Source organism: Trifolium pratense, linkage group LG3 (assembly GCF_020283565.1).
Source record: "Trifolium pratense cultivar HEN17-A07 linkage group LG3, ARS_RC_1.1, whole genome shotgun sequence".
Lineage (NCBI taxonomy): Eukaryota > Viridiplantae > Streptophyta > Magnoliopsida > Fabales > Fabaceae > Trifolium > Trifolium pratense.
This window is the reverse complement of record NC_060061.1, coordinates 26,787,825-26,810,319: the sequence shown is the minus strand read 5'-3', so window position 1 is coordinate 26,810,319 and position 22,495 is coordinate 26,787,825. Positions and strand designations below refer to the sequence as shown.

General features: G+C 33.7%; 1 long non-coding RNA gene and 1 pseudogene across 1 annotated transcript; both read right to left on the bottom strand.

Annotated features, from left to right (window-relative positions):
- Positions 1-235: 235 nt before the first annotated feature.
- LOC123918717 lies at positions 236-9,717 on the bottom strand. The gene is made up of 17 exons (XR_006812899.1): positions 9,649-9,717; positions 9,328-9,543; positions 9,128-9,237; positions 8,929-9,042; positions 8,738-8,828; positions 5,872-6,077; positions 5,400-5,604; positions 4,156-4,719; positions 3,594-3,686; positions 3,337-3,397; positions 2,961-3,004; positions 2,657-2,873; positions 2,327-2,512; positions 2,185-2,246; positions 1,994-2,117; positions 1,265-1,916; positions 236-505 (listed from the first exon to the last, which is right to left on the bottom strand). It is a non-coding gene; the product is annotated as an uncharacterized LOC123918717 (long non-coding RNA).
- Positions 9,718-9,982: 265 nt separating this feature from the next.
- Positions 9,983-22,411, bottom strand: LOC123918714 (annotated as a pseudogene).
- Between the last annotated feature and the right edge of the window lie 84 nt (positions 22,412-22,495).

The window sequence follows — 22,495 nt, the reverse complement described above, 5'->3', positions numbered from 1 at the left end:
TTGGTAAAGAAGAAAGACGGAAGACATACCTAAGACTGCATTCAGGACGAGGTATGGGCACTACGAGTATTCAGTTATGCCGTTTGGTGTGACCAATGCACCCGGAGTTTTCATGGAATATATGAACCGAGTATTCAGTTATTCAGTTATGCAGGCTTAACATCAGTAAGAAATTATGAGAGATAGAAATTTGAAAGTCAACACAAAGTCACGTGGAACAACAAATAGGACTTGCATTAAAATTTAGAAAAATTTGCATATAAAAAATCTATAATAGTAGTATTTAAATTTAAATTTAATACATGGAATCACCTATAGACAACATAGTTTATAAAAAAAAAAAAAAAAACACACACAGACAACATAACTTGATTACCAAAAAAAATTGATAACAGACCTTACGATTTAAATGTGATACACATAAATCCTCAACAGCAGAAACCATCCACAAAATTCCCTCACTACGAACCTTATGATTCTTATGCTCCTTCATGAATTTGTAGACCTACAATAAAACTAACAGTTTTCAAAAAACTAGTTGTTTAAACATAAAAACAATTAAAAGCAAGATGCAGTATAGCCATCTTATTTGTTAATCCATTAAATTCTGTCACATTTTAACTTTCAACATAAAAGAAACAGTTCACACTACAAAACATAATAAGTAAGCACTTCTACATATATATATAGGGATTTGCTATAACACACCCACCCATTTTTATGAAGGTGTGCATTAGCAACGTACACCTTAGGGTGTATTTAATCACTTTTTAGTTATTAGTTGCTAAAACACACCTTCTAAAAAATTAGTGGGTGTATTCTAGCAAATGCTTATAGGAGTTGCTAACGTACACCCACTTATTTTTTAGAAGGAGTGTTTTAGCAACATGCACCTCAAGGTGTATGTTACCACTTTTTAGTTATGACTTGTTAATACACACCTTCTAAAAAACAAGTGGGTGTACGTTAGCAAAACCCATATATATATATATATACATATATATATATATATATATATATATATATATATATATATATATATATGGCTTTCAATCCATTATCATAAAATTTTCATATACACAAGCCTGGAGACTAAAATAGTGCACATTTCTTACAGACTAATTATCCAGCCAAGCAATAACCAATCGGTGTTCTCAAATTTGGTTTTTGTTAAGAACATATGAAATGACTATATATTTTGAAATTTAAAATAAAGGAACTAAAAACTACAATGCTAATTAGATTAAGAAGAATTAAAACTCACTTCTTAGTAGGCTGGGTAGAGTTTTCCACTAGAAGATCTCTTATCTGGTCATTGTAAACCTCCAACATACTAACATGTAAGTCATACTTCATTACACCAACATGTAAGTCATACTTCATTACACCCTTTCTCTCTTCAGATATCTTAACAATTCTTCAAGTGTTCGGTAATTAACTCCCCTCTCTTCTGGCGTTCCCTCCATGGTAAATGTTTTACCGGTTCCAGTTTGCTCATAAGCAAATATACAGACATTAAAACATCATCCTATACTGATGTAGCAATAGATTTATTTTGAGAATGAAAATGAAATATTTACTGCAACGATATGAAAAGTTATAACTCCTAATATACCTTACCTTGGTTATTGAATGAAAAGGCCAAATTTCTCAGCGAGCATTTGAACCAAACAGTTATTTGTATTACAAAAAAGAAAGAAAAAAAAAGAAGTCAATTGTGTGGGGATAGGAAGAGTAAATTAGCGATTTCCATAGAGATATTTAACATTAACATATATGTTATCAGCCAATTTATCTATATGTGTGGAAGTTTGACTAGACCAGAAACACACACACACCAGAGAAAGATATTCCTAACCTGCCTTTACTGCTTCTTGCAACATTTCAAGTACCATATGCAAGGTTTCATCTGATGCCTGGAAACCATATTAAGGTAACTACATAGCAACAATAGCAAAATATATTTGAAAAAGGGATTTATATTGTACAGTACATGATTAAGAAGATCCGTGAGGGATGAAAATAAACCGAATAACTGTGGTTGGACAATTTCTTTCTTTGCTTTAGGTAGAAGTTGAGCAAGTGCCCTGCAGGCACCTACTTTTACAGGTGGAGGCCTGTCAGATTAAAAGTTAGAAGAAAGCTTGATGTACAAAGAATACAAATTGACTCGTGTTTGCTTACACATTCATTGTAATTGCCTTTAGTGCAGCATCAAGAGAGTGCTCTAGTACTTCATTGCTTATCTGTAAATTAAGAGAAGTTAAAAGTTTGACAGAGAAGGAGTAACTATCTGAGAAAAGAAAATAGAACAGAAAATAGTTACCACAGAGGAGAATTTGGCAGCTGAAGTAAAGATACAAGCATATAGAAAGGGGTATTCAAGAGAATCTGTCACAAATGAAGCATAACAGAAGCTTAACGAAGCATTTGAGAAATGACCTATTAAAAAGTCCTCGGCAACAATCTGTTCAATCATGTTCTTCAAGTTACTTGTCCGAAACCCTGACTCCTATATGATGAACATAAAATATATATCAAGGTATAAATATATCTCAGTGCAAAATATAACCCAATTATTGAAAATGGAGATATAAATTTTAAGCATGTATATCACCCCATAAGAATTAAGAAAACTGAAATCAATATCACATACCTGTGTCTCAAGCAGTTGTTCTGAAAGAGAGGACAAGGCAAAAAGAGTAGCTTCTCTAATCTGACACAATTAATATGTATAGCACTGACTGTAGACCTTTGCATTTTCCTACTTCATCAACTAACTTCCTCTTTAGACCAGAAAACTTTTCAGCCCTGAATGAAAACCAAAATCAGCTACACATTTAGGGCTTCAAAATTGAGGTAGATGATTTGTCCTGAAAAGAAAAATAATGACACAATATAGATCAATAGTAGAAACGACGTAAGAGTAAAGAAAATTTTAACTCGAGAATATTGCTTACATTTAATGCTTTTTAAATTCCAAGAATGAGTGACCCAATGTGGCCTGCAAGACAGTTGGGCAAGACAACGAGTTCTTTCAAAACTTGGTCTCACCGATAAGGCCAGGCAAAATAACAGATTTCCATAAATATAAATAAAAAGCATAAGAAAGGGTGCATAGTTGTGTTAAATACTTAATACCAAAATACTAGAGGTACTTCTTGCATTATAATATTTCAAGACACGGACAAAAATTAAGTCTGTTGTTAACTGTCCAAATACTCACTAAATCACTACGTTAATCAGCTACACAATCATTAGACTAGTGCAGAAACTTTTTCTAGTCTCTAGTTTTCAGGTTTGCATATTTATAATAAGCTGAGGATGCCATATTACCTGACACAGATTATAATTTTGTTGTAGTCCCAATCTTCAACCCATCTACACATAGCACATCCTGGATAGTTGTTATAAACTTCTAATTACCAATTTAAAAAGGTGCTAACCTTTTACTACTTGTCACATGTTTTACAAACAAACCAACTAAGTTTATTTAGTTAATAACTATAACAGACAAAAACTATGATGATAAACAAAGCACAATATAGAAGAAAAAAATTACAGTAAAACACTATGAAGGAGTTTATGCTTACAACTCAAGACTTGGAAAATATATTCCATCCACACCATTGTAGAGAACAATGACCTTCTTTGAAAGTACTAGCTGCCCATTGTTTTTGTTCCATCTATACAAAAACCTCCAATATAGTAAAAAATACAAACTACAAGAAGCAAAACAAAATTATGTTTATTCAAAAACCTAAAGAAATATGTTAAAATGACAGACATGCAAGGAATTACTGAGTAAGGATACAAATAGGGGGTGTGGAGAAAAAACATGAACCATTTCTATAAACTTTCTTGACTTCTGTATGTGATTTTTCAGAATCTGATAATTCAAAATTACACTTCACTTTACTAGTAGGGAAGAAATAATCAGTGCTTCCAAGATTCTTCAAGAAACAGATAATAAAAATCAGAATAAAATAATTACAAATCAACTGTGGTATGGATAAACCTTCAATTATAACGTGTCCATTAATCACTATGTTTATCATCATCTTTATGTTCCTAGGTAAAAAATCTTTTCTTATAACATAAAAAATAAAAATTGAAACACAAGATTAAAGAAAGTATTTTGTAAATTCCCCTTACTTTAATAAAGACTCCTGCCAAAGACGGTCCCAAGTAAAAGCAGTGGTTCAAATCCAAATCTTTCGGAGTGGTATTCTCATCAATTTCTATTGTGTCAGAAGAATGTCCAAGCGATGAACCTTTTAAATCGAATTCCCTATGGATCCTTAATTCTGTGCAGAAAACATTTCCCATAACAACAAAGCGAAACTGAAAGATAGATATCATATATATAAATATGGTCCTCCTAATTAAAGGAAATAAATTTGAAGTTCTTTGTCATGAAAGATGTAAGTGGTTCAAATATCTTTCTGATTTGCAAGTATTGAAATGCAAGTTGCATTAGTAATTGATAATTACTCAAGAAAAACTACCCAGGTCTAAAAAAAAAAAAAACATTACCTTTTGACTACATGAAGGTATAATCCTCTGCAGACCAAAAATCTTTATGATGACCGACAACATGTGAATTTCATTATTATGTACAACCAATAAATCTTTAGCATACCTACTCATAGATTAGGGCCATGATACTATATCGCAGCTTTAGCTTCCGTTTAGAAAGACGAGCAGTACATTGTGTATCTAGAACAGAAGGACACTGGTTTACTAATTGCTAGTGGTAAATACAGAAACAAATGCATTAGAGAACTTATATAAATCCATATAGATCCGACGTAGGTTATCCAAAGTCAGAGAAATGCAACATGAAAATATTGACCAGCACAAATAAAATGCATCAAACACATGTGCACGGAGGTTCATTAAGAGAGTTTTTTCTTTGTTACCCTACACATGGTTGCTTTTTAAGGGGGTCTCAATATCTGATTTGCAGAGATTGGACAAGATTGTGAAAATTTTAGTAACCCTGGCCCATATTTGTTTCAGTTTGTACAATCTGAAGGCTACCTAATCCTCCCACTAATTGTACTCTTCCATAACCCCGTCTATTAGAAGCGTAAGCTTTTTATGTGGAGGCCTGCCTATGAAAAGTTGTATATATTGAATGCACCAGCATAATTTCATTTTCTGTTAAATCAAGATAATGAATGTGTCATATGTTTTCACTTTTCAGTCTTTCTTATTTTTATGTAATTTACATAATTATGTAGCCATTCTACCAAATGAAAAATGAGCTAATGATGCAATTAGCTAATCTGCAGAGTATCATTCATACATTTTATATAACCATCAATGAAATTACTATAATAATGAGTTTTGAACAAATCAATCACCCATACAGATGTTTGTCCATAAATCTTTACTTTGATATAGTGCAGGATAAACCATCCACAGTAGCAACAATAAGTAGGCAAGCAATATGAGAAGCCTGGAATAGAAACATAAAACACAAGAAAAACAAGAGAAAAAACATACTGAATTCTATAAACACAAATAACCAAACTTACTTAACTATTGATGTGATAACCAAGGATAGTGCAAGTAAATACCCATCCCAACTAGCTGAACCTAAAGATGAAACATAAATGGAACCAATATTTTATGTTTATGTGCGAATTGGCAGATACTAAGCAAGAAAAAACATTCCCCCGAAAAAAAAGGGGGGATGGATGGGACTATTACGGCTGTTACCATGTGTTGTTTGGCATAAGAAGTTATGTATCAAAGAAAGTGATATATTGGAGAAGAATTTCAAGTAAAAGAACAAATAAAGTTAGAGATGAAATAGAGAACATAAACTATTCCTTGTTTCAAAACCTTGCTGAAGAAACTTACTGAAGATGCATTGGTTTTCAATGATGATACGTTGACCTGAGGATATGGGAAATTTTGCCGATGCAACTAAGGTTAGGGAGCATTTAACCTACACTAGGCAGAAAACACTACTGAAGAGGGAACAGATCTACAACTTTAGTAGTGGTGAAAGTGATGTTTGGAATTCCAAACTCCTGAACTATGTTTCTGATCCATCGTAGAACTTTCTGTAACATATTAGACACGAAAAAAGCTAAGTAATAGTTTAGAGGTCAGAGACTCTGAGTAGACATTATATCAAAACATGGTTTATAAGCAGGATGATGAAATGAGTAAATTTTATATCCAAGAAAAGAAAACAGGTGGAAAGGGAAAAAGAAATAAATAAAGGAAAAAGTTAAACTGCACGACAAAAGCATTCATCACAATAGCACGACTTAAATTTAGATTATAATTTGAATTATCTTTTGATTTTTATTTGATTCCTAATTACCAGTTTAGTTTCACACATGTTTATTTATGAGAAATCCTGTAACGACCCAAATTTATTATTCACTATGTAAGTGTTTAATTATTTGGTGACGTGGTTTAAGTAAGATAGTAACTTTAAGTTATTTATCGAGACATTTAGTTAACGCGCGAGTTAGTGAGAGTTAACGCGAGTTGGGCCAAGTTAGTGGGCTTGAGGCCCAATGGGCCTTGTCTCCAAGTGGGGGGCGGTTTAAGAGGATTTGTTAGAGAGAGAGAAGTTCATTTTCCTTGTTCTTGTGGAGAGCTAGAGAGAAGGGAGAGCAAGAGGAGCTAGGGCAAGAGCTTGAAGGAGAGATTCGAGGAGCAATCTTCGTGAGTTTGTCGATCTAAGGTAAGAGAGTAGATTTCATATTCGTGGGTGATACGAGGAAGGGGAGAATGTCGATTTCTCCTCACCCGAACTTCCTCCACCCCATTTTCGTTTTAGTTGTGAATAGATTTTCTTGATAGAAATCGATTCTAAGGTTCATAACATGCTTAACATGCTTTTAACATGATGAATGAACGAATTTAATGGTTAAAAATGAGGTTTATGAAAGATTAAACTCAAGAACTTTGTGTTCTTGAGAGTTTTGATGAAAAAGTGTTCAATCCTTACTTTTTCGATGTTTATGATGTGGATCTAAGAAATAAACTGTCCTTTTGTGTTTATCCATGTTTGTTATACTTGAATACAAACTCATTTGGGATTTATAACATGAAAAATGGGATTTTTGGGTGATTAGAGTGAAAAACGCAGGTTTTGAGTTTTCCTGACAGGAGTCCCTCGCTAGGCCTTCGCTCAGCGAACTTGTGGCGAACAGCTCGCCATAGCTCGCTGCAGCTCGGCACGAGCAGGTGTTCCACTGGTGTGGTTCGCTTTGGCTCGCTGAGCCTTCGCTCAGCGAACAGCTCGCTACTGCTCGCCATGAGTCAGTATTTCTCTAGTAGTGTTCGTTGATGCTCGCTACAGTTCGCTAAGCGAACAGTCCTGAGACTGCAACTTTTGTTGATGTTTGTAAGTGTAATTAGACACTTGTAACATGGGTTTAAGGTATCCTAACATGCAATTAGGTGTTTATAACCATGATTAATTGTATTGTGACGAATTGTTGATTATATTTGTGGAATATGATTGTTTTAGATTGTGTTAATGATGTTTGTTTAAATGTCAAAAGAAGTATATTAAGATGTTAATTAACTTGATAAAGAAGAATATTAGAATCATGTTATTCTAATAAAGAATTATCGAATTATGTTATTCGATAAAGACGTATATTAAGGTATAGTGTTATCTTAATAAAGACGAAATGTCGGATAGTGTTCCACATTAAAAATGACGAGCAAAATGTTAATTGTGTGAGTGTGAATTCATGAATTACATACATGCATTCATGAATTGTTGATGTATATTGGATATTCCAATAAAGACGGATATCGGATTATATTTATCCAATAAAGACGAATATTAGAGGTGAGATACTCTAATAAAGACGATAGTCTTACATGCATTAGATATGTCTAGGGATATGTGTACATTAATTGATATTTGATATGTGTACATTATTTGATATTTAATATGTGACACATATGTTTGGAATTTGTGATAATTGTATATGTGTGTTAGACTTGTTGTATGTGTTGATTGTCTATGTTTGATATTTGATTATAACTTCTTGTAGTTTATAATTAAATGATATTAATGAAGTATATGCATGATATATGAATATGCATGAATGTTGATGAAGTGTTTAAGTATAATTTACTTACACTTGTATATTTTGAGTATGTTGTCTAACTCTCTTTTATGTGTTATGTGTTAGACCGTTGGGGGTCCAGATTCACAGGTTTTGTGACACGGCAAAAGGGTGTACTTAGGGTATAAAGTCTTTATGACATTCTTGTATTTATTTGTAAAATTGTATCTTTCGATAAAGAGGATTATTTTGTATAAACAAGCATTTTTACTAATTAACTACATTAGTATTATTTTGGTTGAAGAGTGTAATGCTCGAACCATGACTTTTATAATAACAAACTTTGATTTTCCGCCGCGTATTTTGAAAAAGATTTATCATGGTAGAATTTTATTAAATAATGGGTTTGGGTGTTACAAATCCCATCACATGAGGTGGTGATTTTCCAAATCACTCTGTGAAGTGTTGCCATTGTCTAAGGCTGAATGAATATTGTAGAACACAAGTCTAGGATATTATCACACTTCCTTGAATATTTATTTTATCTTGCTTTATGTTTTAAGTATTTTAAAAAATTATAAGCAATCTAGCACGCATTAATCACATGAGAATGAATCTGTCGTGCATAGTCGTGTGGAGAGCTTATCGTGCCATATAGCAACTCTCATAAATAAAATAACCTGTGTTGTTGATTGTACAGGTGGTGGTCTAGTTTTTCTTGCTTTAGTCTAGTTTTTTTTCTTCTGCTACTTGATTCTCCAGGTACCGTACCTGTCAAAATTATTTCAGAGTTGATGAGTATACTGTGTATGAATATGAAGGTAAACAAAACAGTCACTTATTAGGAAACCTTAAACATTCGCATTTATACCTTTTCTTGAAAGTTTTTACAATGGTATTCTCTCTCAGCAAGTCTGAGTTGCAAATTTTGCAGGCTATCATGTATCTTCTTTGTTTCCTTCTCGTCGTGTTTGGCCTTTTCTGCCTTTTATTATGACAAATTTACGGGTTTCAATAATTAAAGAAAACACTGTCATTCTTATTGAAAGCAAACTTATACTTTAACATACCATTTGTGTGTACTTAAACAGCTCACTGAGGTCTACTTGTTTGCGAGCTGGGCCACTCTCAATTCCACGAATACGTGTGGCAAAACATTCCAGTGAATATAGTGTCTCTACTAAGTCGGCCGAGATTTTGTAGCAAACAACAAATATTAATGAGATGTTCATTCTGCAAGAATGTGTTCTATTGTCGAAAAGAAAATCACCTGTAAGCAATGTGGGCTGCTTTGGAAGCAAGAGCAGAAATAACATCACCTACTGCCGAAAGAGACTTGTTTATGAATTAAGATTCCTTTAATCTTTCTCCCTCAGTTTCGATTTTTCCCACACGCTCGCTACCTGCTAAGTCTACTAGCCAAAAGTGACTCCTTGTTTTCTAGCCATTGATTGAATTCTCCCCGATGACTGTTACTCGCAACAAGCTGCATGAAAAACAACCAGGTTTTCATTACCCTATAATATGCAATAACTTTTTCCTAGATCAATTGTTTCATTCAGATAAATAAATACATGCTCAAGGAGAATACCTATTGTGTCATATGGTTAGTAAATAAGGTATTGAAATTATTAATAACATTAATAAGGCTGGCAGTAAGAACCAATACATACCAACATGAACGGCTGCTAAGCTCATTGGCAAAGGGGGAGCCAACAGATCTGACTCTATTTCCAGTCTTGAGCGACTCCCGCACATCTTCTGTTCCATGGACATGAGCTTCAACAAGTCCTGGGACTACTTGTGTTCCTTATGCAGCTTGCTTTATCTACAATCTTAAGTTTGAAATTTGTTTTCCTCGTCGGTGATATTTATCAAGAAACAATACATCAAAATTTGAAGCATGTATATGGGTAGATACTAGGTAGGGGAAAAAACGGAGATTACATTAATAAGTTTAACAGCTATAGGAAAATTCAGTTCAAATGAAACTATGCGAGTCATACATTCAAATGAAACTAGAGACAAAAATATGCACATTGAAAAGCTCCATATGGTTTTATCTTCTCAAGAACAACTGCCAGTGCTGGTCCATGAATGTCATAACAATCTTTTCAGTCTAAATAAACAAGCAATTTAATTATACTTGGTATCACATGAATGTTGAGGAAACAAGGAACGAAAAACCGGCATTTTTGTCACACCATTTCATGCCCACTAGGTATCTCATTAAAACAAGTCTATGTCGCCTTGCAAACATCAGAGGATTTATCCTACAAAGGAGCCGTTACAAATTTAAATCCAGGTAAACTATGCACCAGAACTGACTTGATAATGAAAGACAAGTGAGGACAGGATTGAGTTGCCAGAACATACTACCATTGCAGAAGAGGCTGGCTTCAGCAGTTGAGCAGCTTCAGCAAAACTACCTAACCCAGAAAGTTGCCTAGATAACCAATCAAAAAGATCGTTACGCCCTTCTTCACCAAGTTTAGAATCCACCAAAGCAATTGCAACATAAGGAACCTACAGTCACATCATGTTTAGGACAAAAGACAAAAAGACAATAATAATAATAATAATAATAATAATAATAATAATAACAACAATAACAATAATAATAATAATAATAATAATATGGAATTTTCTTAAAAATAAAGAAAGATTAAAAATAATAAAATAAAAAATCATGACAGACCATGTTATCAAGATGAACAGCAGCAAAACTAAGAGCCAAGAGTATTCAGTACAGGCTTAACATCAGTAAGAAATAATGAGAGATAGAAATTTGAAAGTCAACACAAAGTCACGTGGAACAAATAGGACTTGCATTAAAATTTAGAAAAATTTGCATATCAAAAAAATCTATAATGTGTCAAAAAAAAATCTATAATAGTAGTATTTAAATTTCAATTTAATACATGGAATCACCTACAGACAACATAGTTTATAAAAATAAAAACACACAGACAACATAACTTGATTACCAAAAAAAATTGATAACAGACCTTAGGATTTAAATGTGATACACCAAAATCCTCAACAGCAGAAACCATCCACAAAATTCTCTCACTATGAACCGTATGATTCTTATGCTCCTTCATGAATTTATAGACCTACAATAAAACTAACAGTTTTCAAAAAACTAGTTGTGTAAACATAAAAACAATTAAAAGCAAGATTCAGTATAGCCATCTTATTTGTTAATCCATTAAATTCTGTCACATTTCAACTTTCAACATAAAAGAAACAGTTCACACTACAAAACATAATAAGTAAGCACTTCTAGATATATATATATATATATATATATATATATATATGGCTTTCAATCCATTATTATAAATTTTTCATATACACAAGCCTGGAGACTAAAATAGTGCACATTTCTTACAGACTAATTATCCAGCCAAGCAATAACCAATCGGTGTTCTCAAATTTGGTTTTTGTTAAGAACATATGAAATGACTATCAATTTTGAAATTTAAAATAAAGGAACTAAAAACTACAATGCTAATTAGATTAAGAAGAATTAAAACTCACTTCTTAGTAGGCTGGGTAGAGTTTTCCACTAGAAGATCTATTATCTGGTCATTGTAAACCTCCAACATACTAACATGTAAGTCATACTTCATTACACCCTTTCTCTCTTCGGATATCCTAAACAATTCTTTAAGTGTTCGGTAATTAACTCCCCTCTCTTCTGGTGTTCCCTCCATGGTAAATGTTTTACCGGTTCCAGTTTGCCCATAAGCAAATATACAGACATTAAAACATCATCCTATACTGATGTAGCAATAGATTTATTTTGAGAAAAAACAGCCTCTGCGTCATTATAAAATAACACAAATTTGATCAGCTTCGAGAATGAAAATGAAATATTTAATGCAGCGATAGGAAAAGTTATAACTCCGAATATACCTTACCTTGGTTATTGAATGAAAAGGCGAAATTTCTCGGCGAGCATTTGAACCAAAAAGTTATTTGTATCACAAAAAAGAAAGAAAAAAAATAAAGTCAATTGTGTGGGGATAGGAAGAGTAAATTAGCGATTTCCATAGAGATATTTAACATTAACATATATTTTATCAGTTAATTTATCTATATGTGTGGAAGTTTGACTAGACCAGAAATACACACACACACACCAGAGAAAGATATTCCTAACCTGCCTTTACTGCTTCTTGCAACATTTCAAGTACCATATGCAAGGTTTCATCTAATGCCTGGAAACCATATTAAGGTATGCAAGGTTTCATCGATGCCTGGAAACCATATTAAGGTAACTACATGGCAACAATAGCAAAATATATTCGAAAAAGGGATTTATATTGTACAGTACATGATTAAGAAGATCTGTGAGGGATGAAAATAAACCGAATAACTGTGGTTGGACAATTTCTTTCTTTGCTTTAGGTAGAAGTTGAGCAAGTGCCCTGCAGGCACCTACTTTTACAGGTGGAGGCCTGTCAGATTAAAAGTTAGAAGAAAGCTTGATGTACAAAGAATACAAATTGACACGTGTTTGCTTACACATTCATTGTAATTGCCTTTAGTGCAGCATCAAGAGAGTGCTCTAGTAATTCATTGCTTATCTGTAAATTAAGAGAAGTTAAAAGTTTGACAGAGAAGGAGTAACTATCTAAGAAAAGAAAATAGGACAGAAAATAGTTACCACAGAGGAGAATTTGGCAGCTGAAGTAAAGATACAAGCCTATATATAGAAAGGGGTATTCAAGAGAATCTGTCACAAAAAAAAAGAGGGAAAGTGAAATAAATACACACGCGCGCATATGCATGCATGTATCATAAATGAAGCATAACAGAAGCTTAATGAAGCATTTGAGAAATGACCTATTAGAAAGTCCTCGGCAACAATCTGTACAATCATGTTCTTCAAGTTATTTGTCTGAAATCCTGACTCCTATATGAAGAACATAAAATATATATCAAAGTATAAATATATCTCAGTGCAAAATATAACCCAGTTATTGAAAATGGAGATATAAATTTTAAGCATGTATATCACCCCATAAGAATTAAGAAAACTAAAATCAATATCACATACCTGTGTCTCAAGCAGTTGTTCTGAAAGAGATGACAAGGCAAAAAGAGTAGCTTCTCTAATCTGACACAATTAATATGTATAGCACTGACTGTAGACCTTTGCATTTTCCTACTTCATCAACTAACTTCCTCTTTAGACCAGAAAACTTTTCAGCCCTGGATGAAAACCAAAATCAGCTACACATTTAGGTCATGTTTGAATTAACAGCTTAACTATGCACGTGTAGCATAAGCGCTTTTATATCAACAATTTTTATAAAAAAATAATAAAATAAAGTAAATTTTTTTATATAAACAATAAGCTGTTTTCATAACCTATCTTGGAGAACTAATAAAAATAAGCTAGAAATAGTTTACGGACATGTCATAAGCAGTTTCTTTAAACTGACTCAAACAGACTTACAAGTGTTTAAGCTAGTAGATAAATTCTAATAAGTCAGTCTATCCAAACAGACTCTTATTATATACCAGAAAGACTATTTCCTTATATCAATGAATGGTTGCAAGTAGTAGCTTCAATTAACTCACCAGAAATTGACAGAGATTCGGGATCACAACAGTTGCAATGGAAGTTGGAATTATCATAATACGATCCCGGTATAACCTGCAGCACACTAAGCTAAACAAAGAATAGTTCTGCTGATATAACAAAATCCAGTGAGTTCAAAATTTAACAGAGAACGAGTGCCTAAAATTGGATTGTTGCAAGACATTAAAACTAGCAAAACCTAAATCATCATCATATCATAATCAAAGACATAGAGGAACAAAAACCTAAATCATCATCATATCATAATCAAAGACATGGAGGAACAAAAACCCTAAATCTGATAGAAACAAACAAAAAAAAAACACATGATGTTAAATATGTTTTTTTACGGGGGGTCTAGTTTTGTATACTTTTATAAAGTTTAGCTTGTAACAAGAAAAGGAAACTTGATGAAGTTCAGTTCCAATCTACCAAAGTAGAGACACAATGCCACTAAAACTTTATATAACTCAATACTACAACCATAGTGATTGATAACTAATGAGAAATTATTTGAAATGAAGATCAGAAAAAGAACTATAGAATTGACAAGTTTACTTATGATTTTTGCACCTTGACATGAAACAGGGCAAACTAGATGTAGCTGTACTGAACTTTACCTACCACAAAGCCAAAATCGTCAAGTTGCTTAATCACACAGATGTTGTTGCGACTAGTAAGAATCAAGATCAGTCAATTTGAATATCGGTAGCATTAGGATTAGATGGATTTGTATTGAAAGGATTTCCGGTAACATTCTGACCAGCTCCGAATGTGAAGTCCGAAGGAGCTATGTTGGACGGTGCTCGGGCAAAAATTGAAGGAGTTGTATTGGAGCCGAAGGCATGAAGTTGAGGTAGTTTGTTGATTTTTGGGAAGCCAAAGCTAATTGAAGATGGTCCTGCTGCAGGTGAGAAACCAGCAGAGAGTATCGAGTTGCCGACTGATCCGAATGGTAGGCACCTTCAGATAATTCAACGGAAGTTCTGCATTCCTTTAACCACTGATAACTCTGTGCAAGTCTCCATCCTCTAGACTTCATCAGGTAGCCGCTCACAACGACTGGGGACCTACTCTTTGCTGACATGCAATGAACCAGAACACGCTCCTTATCCTTCATCAAATTGGAAAGTTTTGTCATCTGGGAGGAGGTGATAGGTAAATGAGTTCTTTTAGAGATTTTGACAAGACTGGAGGATACGTGAAATCCCTTGAGTTTTGAACGTGCAGCGTTATCATAACTTCCCAAGTAAAGAAACTCCGGTAAGATCATAGAAGGAAAAGCCTAACTTGTACAGAAGTTTTCTCCGATCCAACCGGAACCATATGACCACAAATCAAACACACTTCACCTTATTCATGTTTGTGATAGTGCCCACATACACCACAAGGATTTTCCCACTCTCTTATCCTCATTATCAAAACCAAACAACAATTTCAATCAGAACCAGATCATGAAACAACGCGTTTCAAACAAATCAAGAATAAAAATCAGATCTTTTTAGAATTTAAGACAAACCCAGAACAAAAAAAACGATTATAGAATTGCGTAGATGAAAAGATTCAATTTTTAGAAGATTAAAGAAAAGGGTTTTGTTTTGTTGTGTGGGTTTGCGTTGTGGTCCAAAGATTCCCGGTGCACCAAACATTTTAACAAAAGATAAAGAACACAAACCCTAAATCTGATTCAAAGAAAAACAGAAAAGGGGAGAAGAAGACAGAAATTCAAAACCTTAAATCATCATCATAATATAAGTAACGACAAATTAAAAAGAGAACAACACAAAATATGGAAAAATCATTGCCAAAAAAAAAGTTTCAATAGAGAGAGAACAAAAAACCTCGTTGCATGAGATTATCGACAAAACGACATAATCTATCGAAAGAAGTTGCGTCTTCATTCAAGAAGTTGTTACATCGAAGCGGAGAACGTCGTGTGAATAGAAGAGTGAGGTCCATCGATTGGGAAGAATGGTTGTGGTGAACGCGAGTTTGGGTTTGAGAGAGAGAGAGAGAGGGAGAGAGAGGGAGAGAGAGAGAGAGAGAGATAGAGAGAGAGTGAAGTGTTTAATGTGTAAAAAATGTAGGTGATTAAGGGCCTGTTTGAGAAAGAAGTGAAATCTTTAGGTTTAAGTAAGAAGTGGACATACCTCCCAGACCCTTATATATTTTGATTGTGAAGAATCCGTTTGTTGGGACAAAGGCATATTAGCAGCAGCTGCATTAGTCACAACTGGCTGCATGCCTGATTGTACTTGTTGTACTCAGCCTGCTCAAGATAATCTGCAGCCTAAAGTGAAACATAGATTGCATCATGAATACTTCTTCTAAAAGAAAAAAAGTATATATCAGGATCAATCAATTAAAATCAGGGCAAATTATACTCACTTTGGTTACTGCTCGCAGGACAAAGAAAAAAGTGAAATACAAATATCTGACACGATCGGGGTATTTTAGGACTCGATCATACAACAAAGTCAGATTTTGTCCCCAATAGAATAATAAAAAGGAAGGAAAGAAGTTAGTAGGTGAGAGACCAAAAGGTACAAACTGAATAATCTAAATGCATACATTAGAGAGAAATATAGATAAGAGAGAATGGAAGTTGGTAAAGGCGGAATGAACACAGATGGGTTGGTAAGTTTGAAGGACTTACTTTGCCGGTAAATCCTTTTATCAATTGTGGTGAGAGAACGGAAAGAATAGAATGTGCTAGGGGTGGAGAAACATAAGCAACAACAGTCTTCAAAGCAATGCTAGCAGCAGTGTCACGATGTTGATCCTTCCCGTTTAGTATTTTGTCACACAGTTGACTGCTCATTTCGACAACCCTTGGCTCATTCATCTTCCTCACTAACAGAGCAAGGCTGCAATTTATAATAATAATAATAATAATAATAATAATAATAATAATAATAATAAAATAAAAAAAATTAAAACAACACTTAATCTGTAATGTGGAGTGATTCGATAATATAATATTGGTTGGTAAAAAGATATCGTACCATTTGACAGCAAGTCCAGAAACATCACCAGCAGCATCGTCAAGTTGTTGTATGTTGATAATTTTCAATTTGAGTTCGACATCAGGAACGGTCATAAAAGTGGGTTTGGTCAACTCATTAAGCAAATCAGAAGTGGCCATTTTTGCAGCGGCACTGTTGTTGCATGAGTAATTTGGAATGTTGTTAGTTAGTTAGTTAGGGAATATGAGAAGCAACAAACAGACAAATAAACAAACCAATTGAATTGAAAATAAGCATTCATACAAAAGACCTTGATTGGAGATTTATAAGCAATGCGTCATCATAAGCATAAACCTAAAGCGAAGATTTATCAATTAATTTGATTTAAATTATACGTCGGAGAATGGAATGTATCGGAGAAAGAGAGATAGATCGTACACCTAGGGCGAGAGTGGATCAGCGGAAGTCGCACTTCAATTAACTGTGACGTTATCCGCAACTGTGCCTCAATTGCTAAGTCATCGAGAAATTCGAAATCCATGCGGCTGAATGAATCAGAATGAATGAAAGAGAGTATTGAAAAACTCTCCGCTCAGCCGTTTCATCATTTCATTTTTTTCTTTCTTCAAAACAGCCAAACCTCAATTAAAACAGTGCATAGAAATTTTAAAGAGTATTGAAAAACATAAACGCAATAACATCTCAATAATACCAAAAACAATTTAACAGTAAGATTTCTGGAACCTAGCACGTGTACCACGACCACCAAGAAGAGTACGATCATAACGAACAAGAATATCAGGGCTTCAAAATTGAGGTAGATGATTTGTCCTGAAAAGAAAAATAATGACAAAATATAGATCAATAGTAAAAACGACGTAAGAGTAAAGAAAAATTTAACTCGAGAATATTGCTTACATTTAATGCTTTTTAAATTCCAGGAATGAGTGACCCAATGTGGTCTGCAAGACAATTGGGCAAGACAACGAGTTCTTTCAAAACTTGGTCTCACCGATAAGGCCAGGCAAAATAACAGATTTCCATAAATATAAATGAAAAGCATAAGAAAGGGTGCATAGTTGTGTTAAATACTTAATACCAAAATACTGGAGGTACTTCTTGCATTATAATATTTCAAGACACGGACAAAAATTAAGTCTGTTGTTAACTGTCCAAATACTCACTAAATCACTACGTTAATCAGCTACACAATCATTAGACTAGTGCAGAAACTTTTTCTAGTCTCTAGTTTTCAGGTTTGCATATTTATAATAAGCTGAGGATGCCATATTACCTGACACAGATTATAATTTTGTTGTAGTCCCAATCTTCAACCCATCTACACATAGCACATCCTGGATAGTTGTTATAAACTTTTAATTACCAATTTAAAAAGGTGCTAACCTTTTACTACTTGTCACATGTTTTACAAACAAACCAACTAAGTTTATTTAGTTAATAACTATAACAGACAAAAACTATGATGATAAACAAAGCACAATATAGAAAGAAAAAAAATTACATTAAAACACTATGAAGGAGTTTATGCTTACAAGTCAAGGCTTGGAAAATACATTCCATCCACACCATTGCAGAGAACAATGACCTTCTTTGAAAGTACTAGCTGCCCATTGTTTTTGTTCCATCTATACAAAAACCTCCAATATAGTCAAAAATACAAACTACAAGAAGCAACACAAAATTATGTTTACTAATTGCTAGTGGTAAATATAGCAAAAAATGCATTAGAGAACTTATATAAATCCATATAGATCCGACGTAGGATATCCAAAGTCAGAGAAATGCAACATGAAAATATTGACCAGCACAAATAAAATGCATCAAACACATGTGCACGGAGGTTCATTAAGATAATTTTTTCTTTGTTACCCTACACATGGTTGCTTTTTAAGGGGGTTTCAATATCTGATTTGTAGAGATTGGACAAGATTGTGAAAATTTTAGTAACCCTGGCCCATATTTGTTTCAGTTTGTACAATCTGGACGCTACCTAATCCTCCCACTAATTGTACTCTTCCATAACCACGTCTATTAGAAGCGTAAGCTTTTTATGTGGAGGCCTGCCTATGAAAAGTTGTATATATCGAATGCACCAGCATAATTTCATTTTATGTTAAATCAAGATAATGAATGTGTCGTATGTTTTCACTTTTCAGTCTTTCTTATTTTTATGTAATTTACATAATTATGTAGGCATTCTACCAAATGAAAAATGAGCTAATGAAGCAATTAGCTAATCTGCAGAGTATCATTCATACATTTTATATAACCATCAATGAAATTAGTATAATAATGAGTTTTGAACAAATCAATCACCCATACAGATGTTTGTCCATAAATCTTTACTTTGATATAGTGCAGGATAAACCATCCACAGTAGCAACAATAAGTAGACAAGCAATATGAGAAGCCTGGAATAGAAACATAAAACACAAGAAAAACAAGAGAAAAAACATACTGAATTCTATAAACACAAATAACCAAACTTACTTAACTATTGATGTGATAACCAAGGATAGTGCAAGTAAATACCCATCCCAACTAGCTGAACCTAAAGATGAAACATAAATGGAACCAATATTTTATGTTTATGTGCGAATTGGCAGATACTAAGCAAGAAAAAACATTCCCCCGAAAAAAAAAGGGGGGATGGATGGGACTATTACGGCTGTTACCATGTGTTGTTTGGCATAAGAAGTTATGTATCAAAGAAAGTGATATATTGGAGAAGAATTTCAAGTAAAAGAACAAATAAAGTTAGAGATGAAATAGAGAACATAAACTATTCCTTGTTTCAAAACCTTGCTGAAGAAACTTACTGAAGATGCATTGGTTTTCAATGATGATACGTTGACCTGAGGATATGGGAAATTTTGCCGATGCAACTAAGGTTAGGGAGCATTTAACCTACACTAGGCAGAAAACACTACTGAAGAGGGAACAGATCTACAACTTTAGTAGTGGTGAAAATGATGTTTGGAATTCCAAACTCCTGAACTATGTTTCTGATCCATCATAGAACTTCCTGTAAAATATTAGACACGAAAAAAGCTAAGTAATAGTTTAGAGGTCAGAGACTCTGAGTAGACATTATATCAAAACATGGTTTATAAGCAGGATGATGAAATGAGTAAATTTTATATCCAAGAAAAGAAAACAGGTGGAAAGGGAAAAAGAAATAAATAAAGGAAAAAGCTAAACTGCACGACAAAAGCATTCGTCACAATAGCACGACTTAAATTTAGATTATAATTTGAATTATCTTTTGATTTTTATTTGATTCCTAATTACCAGTTTGTTTCACACGTGTTTATTTATGAGAAATCCCATCACATGAGGTGGTGATTTTCCAAATCACTCTGTGATGTGTTGCCATTGTCTAAGGCTGAATGAATATTGTAGAACACAAGTCTAGGATATTATCACACTTCCTTGAATATTTATTTCATCTTGGTTTATGTTTTAAGTATTTTAAAAAATTATAAGCTATCTAGCACGCATTAATCACATGAGAATGAATCTGTCGTGCATAGTCGTGTGGAGAGCTTATTGTGCCAGATAGCAACTCTCATAAATAAAATAACCGGTGTTGTTGATTGTACAGGAGGTGGTCTAGTTTTTCTTGCTTTAGTCTAGTTTTTTTTTTCTTCTGCTACTTGATTCTCCAGGCACCGTGCCTGTCAAAATTATTTCAGAGTTGATGAGTATACTGTGTATGAATATGAAGGTAAACAAAACAGTCACTTATTAATGAGATGTTCATTCTGCAAGAATGTGTTCTATTGTCGAAAAGAAAATCACCTGTAAGCAATGTGGGCTGCTTTGGAAGCAAGAGCAGAAATAACATCACCTACTGCCGAAAGAGACTTGTTTATGAATTAAGATTCCTTTAATCTTTCTCCCTCTGTTTCGATTTTTCCCACACGTTCGCTACCTGCTAAGACTACTAGCCAAAAGTGACTCCTTGTTTTCTGGCCATTGATTGAATTCTCCCCGATGACTGTTACTCACAACAAGCTGCATGAAAAACAACCAGGTTTTCATTAACCTATAATATGCAATAACTTCTTCCTAGATCAATTGTTTCATTCAGATAAATAAATACATGCTCAAGGAGAATACCTATTGTGTCATATGGTTAGTAAATAAGGTATTGAAATTATTAAAAACATTAATAAGGCTGGCAGTAAGAACCAATACATACCAACATGAACGGCTGCTAAGCTCATTGGCAAAGGTGGAGCCAAACTCTATTTCCAGTCTTGAGCGATTCCCGCACATCTTCTGTTTCATGGACATGAGCTTCAACAAGTCCTGGGACTTCTTGTGTTCCTTTTGCAGCTTGCTTTATCTACAATCTTAAGTTTGAAATTTGTTTTCATCGTCGGTGATATTTATCAAGAAACAATACATCAAAATTTGAAGCATGTATATGGGTAGATACTAGGTAGGGGGAAAAACGGAGATTACATTAATAAGTTTAACAGCTATAGGAAAATTTAGTTCAAATGAAACTATGTGAGTCATACATTCAAATGAAACTAGAGACTAAAATAGTGCACATACATATGCACATTGAAAAGCTCCATATGGTTTTATCTTCTTCTCAAGAACAACTGTCAGTGCTGGTCCATGAATGTCATAACAATCTTTTCAGTCTAAATAAACAAGCAATTTAATTATACTTGGTATCACATGAATGTTGAGGAAACAAGGAACGAAAAACCGGCATTTTTGTCACACCATTTCATGCCCACTAACTCTAAGTATCTCATTAAAACAAGTCTATGTCGCCTTGCAAACATCAGAGGATTTATCCTACAAAGGAGCCGTTACAAATTTATATCCAGGTAAACTATGCACCAGAACTGATTTGATAATGAAAGACAAGTGAGGACAAGATTGAGTAGCCAGAACATACTACCATTGAAGAAGAGGCTGGGCTTCAGCAGTTGAGCAGCTTCAGCAAAACTACTTAACCCAGAAAGTTGCGTAGATAACCAATCAAAAAGATCGTTACGCCCTTCTGCACCAAGTTTAGAATCCACCAAAGCAATTGCAACATAAGGAACCTACAGTCACATCATGTTTAGGACAAAAGACAAAAAGACAATAATAATAATAAAAATAATAATAATAATAATAATAATAATAATAATAATAATAACAACAACAATAACAATAATAATAATAATATGGAATTTTCTTAAAAATAAAGAAAGATTAATAATAATAAAATACCAAATCATGACAGACCATGTTATCAAGATGAACAGCAGCAAAGCTAAGAGACAAAGAGTATTCAGTACACATACTCTCATGTGCTTCCTGTTGTCCCCAAGACATTTCAATATATCCGACAGAATGCCCTGCAATAAACCATTCAAAAAGTTAAACTTTTAAACAAGGAAATGCAACATTAACAACTGGAAAGAAAATCCAAAAGCCGAACACAATTCACTAACATTGCTTGACTTCTCAACAGCTTGACGCATTGCAGATTAAACATTACCAATTGTTGTCAAGGTAGTCATGACAAGGTTTTTGTTTCTTTCATTGAACTGTCCCCTGAGAGCGCCAAATAAATCACCTGGTAATACAAGTCATCACTCGGCACAATTTAAAAGATCGACAAACATTATAATGAACAGGATAAAACCTAAAGAGTTAATAAAAAAACAAAGCATGCAAGTCCACAAAGCAGAGGAAAATACAAATGTACAAAATACAAATGTTTTTATGACGTACCAGTTCCAGTTGATTGAATGCACTTATTATTATTAGCCTCTTCCAGTATTTTGTTTACAGCATCAACAGACTACATGCGAACCAACATTAAGGGGAAAAAACAGAGC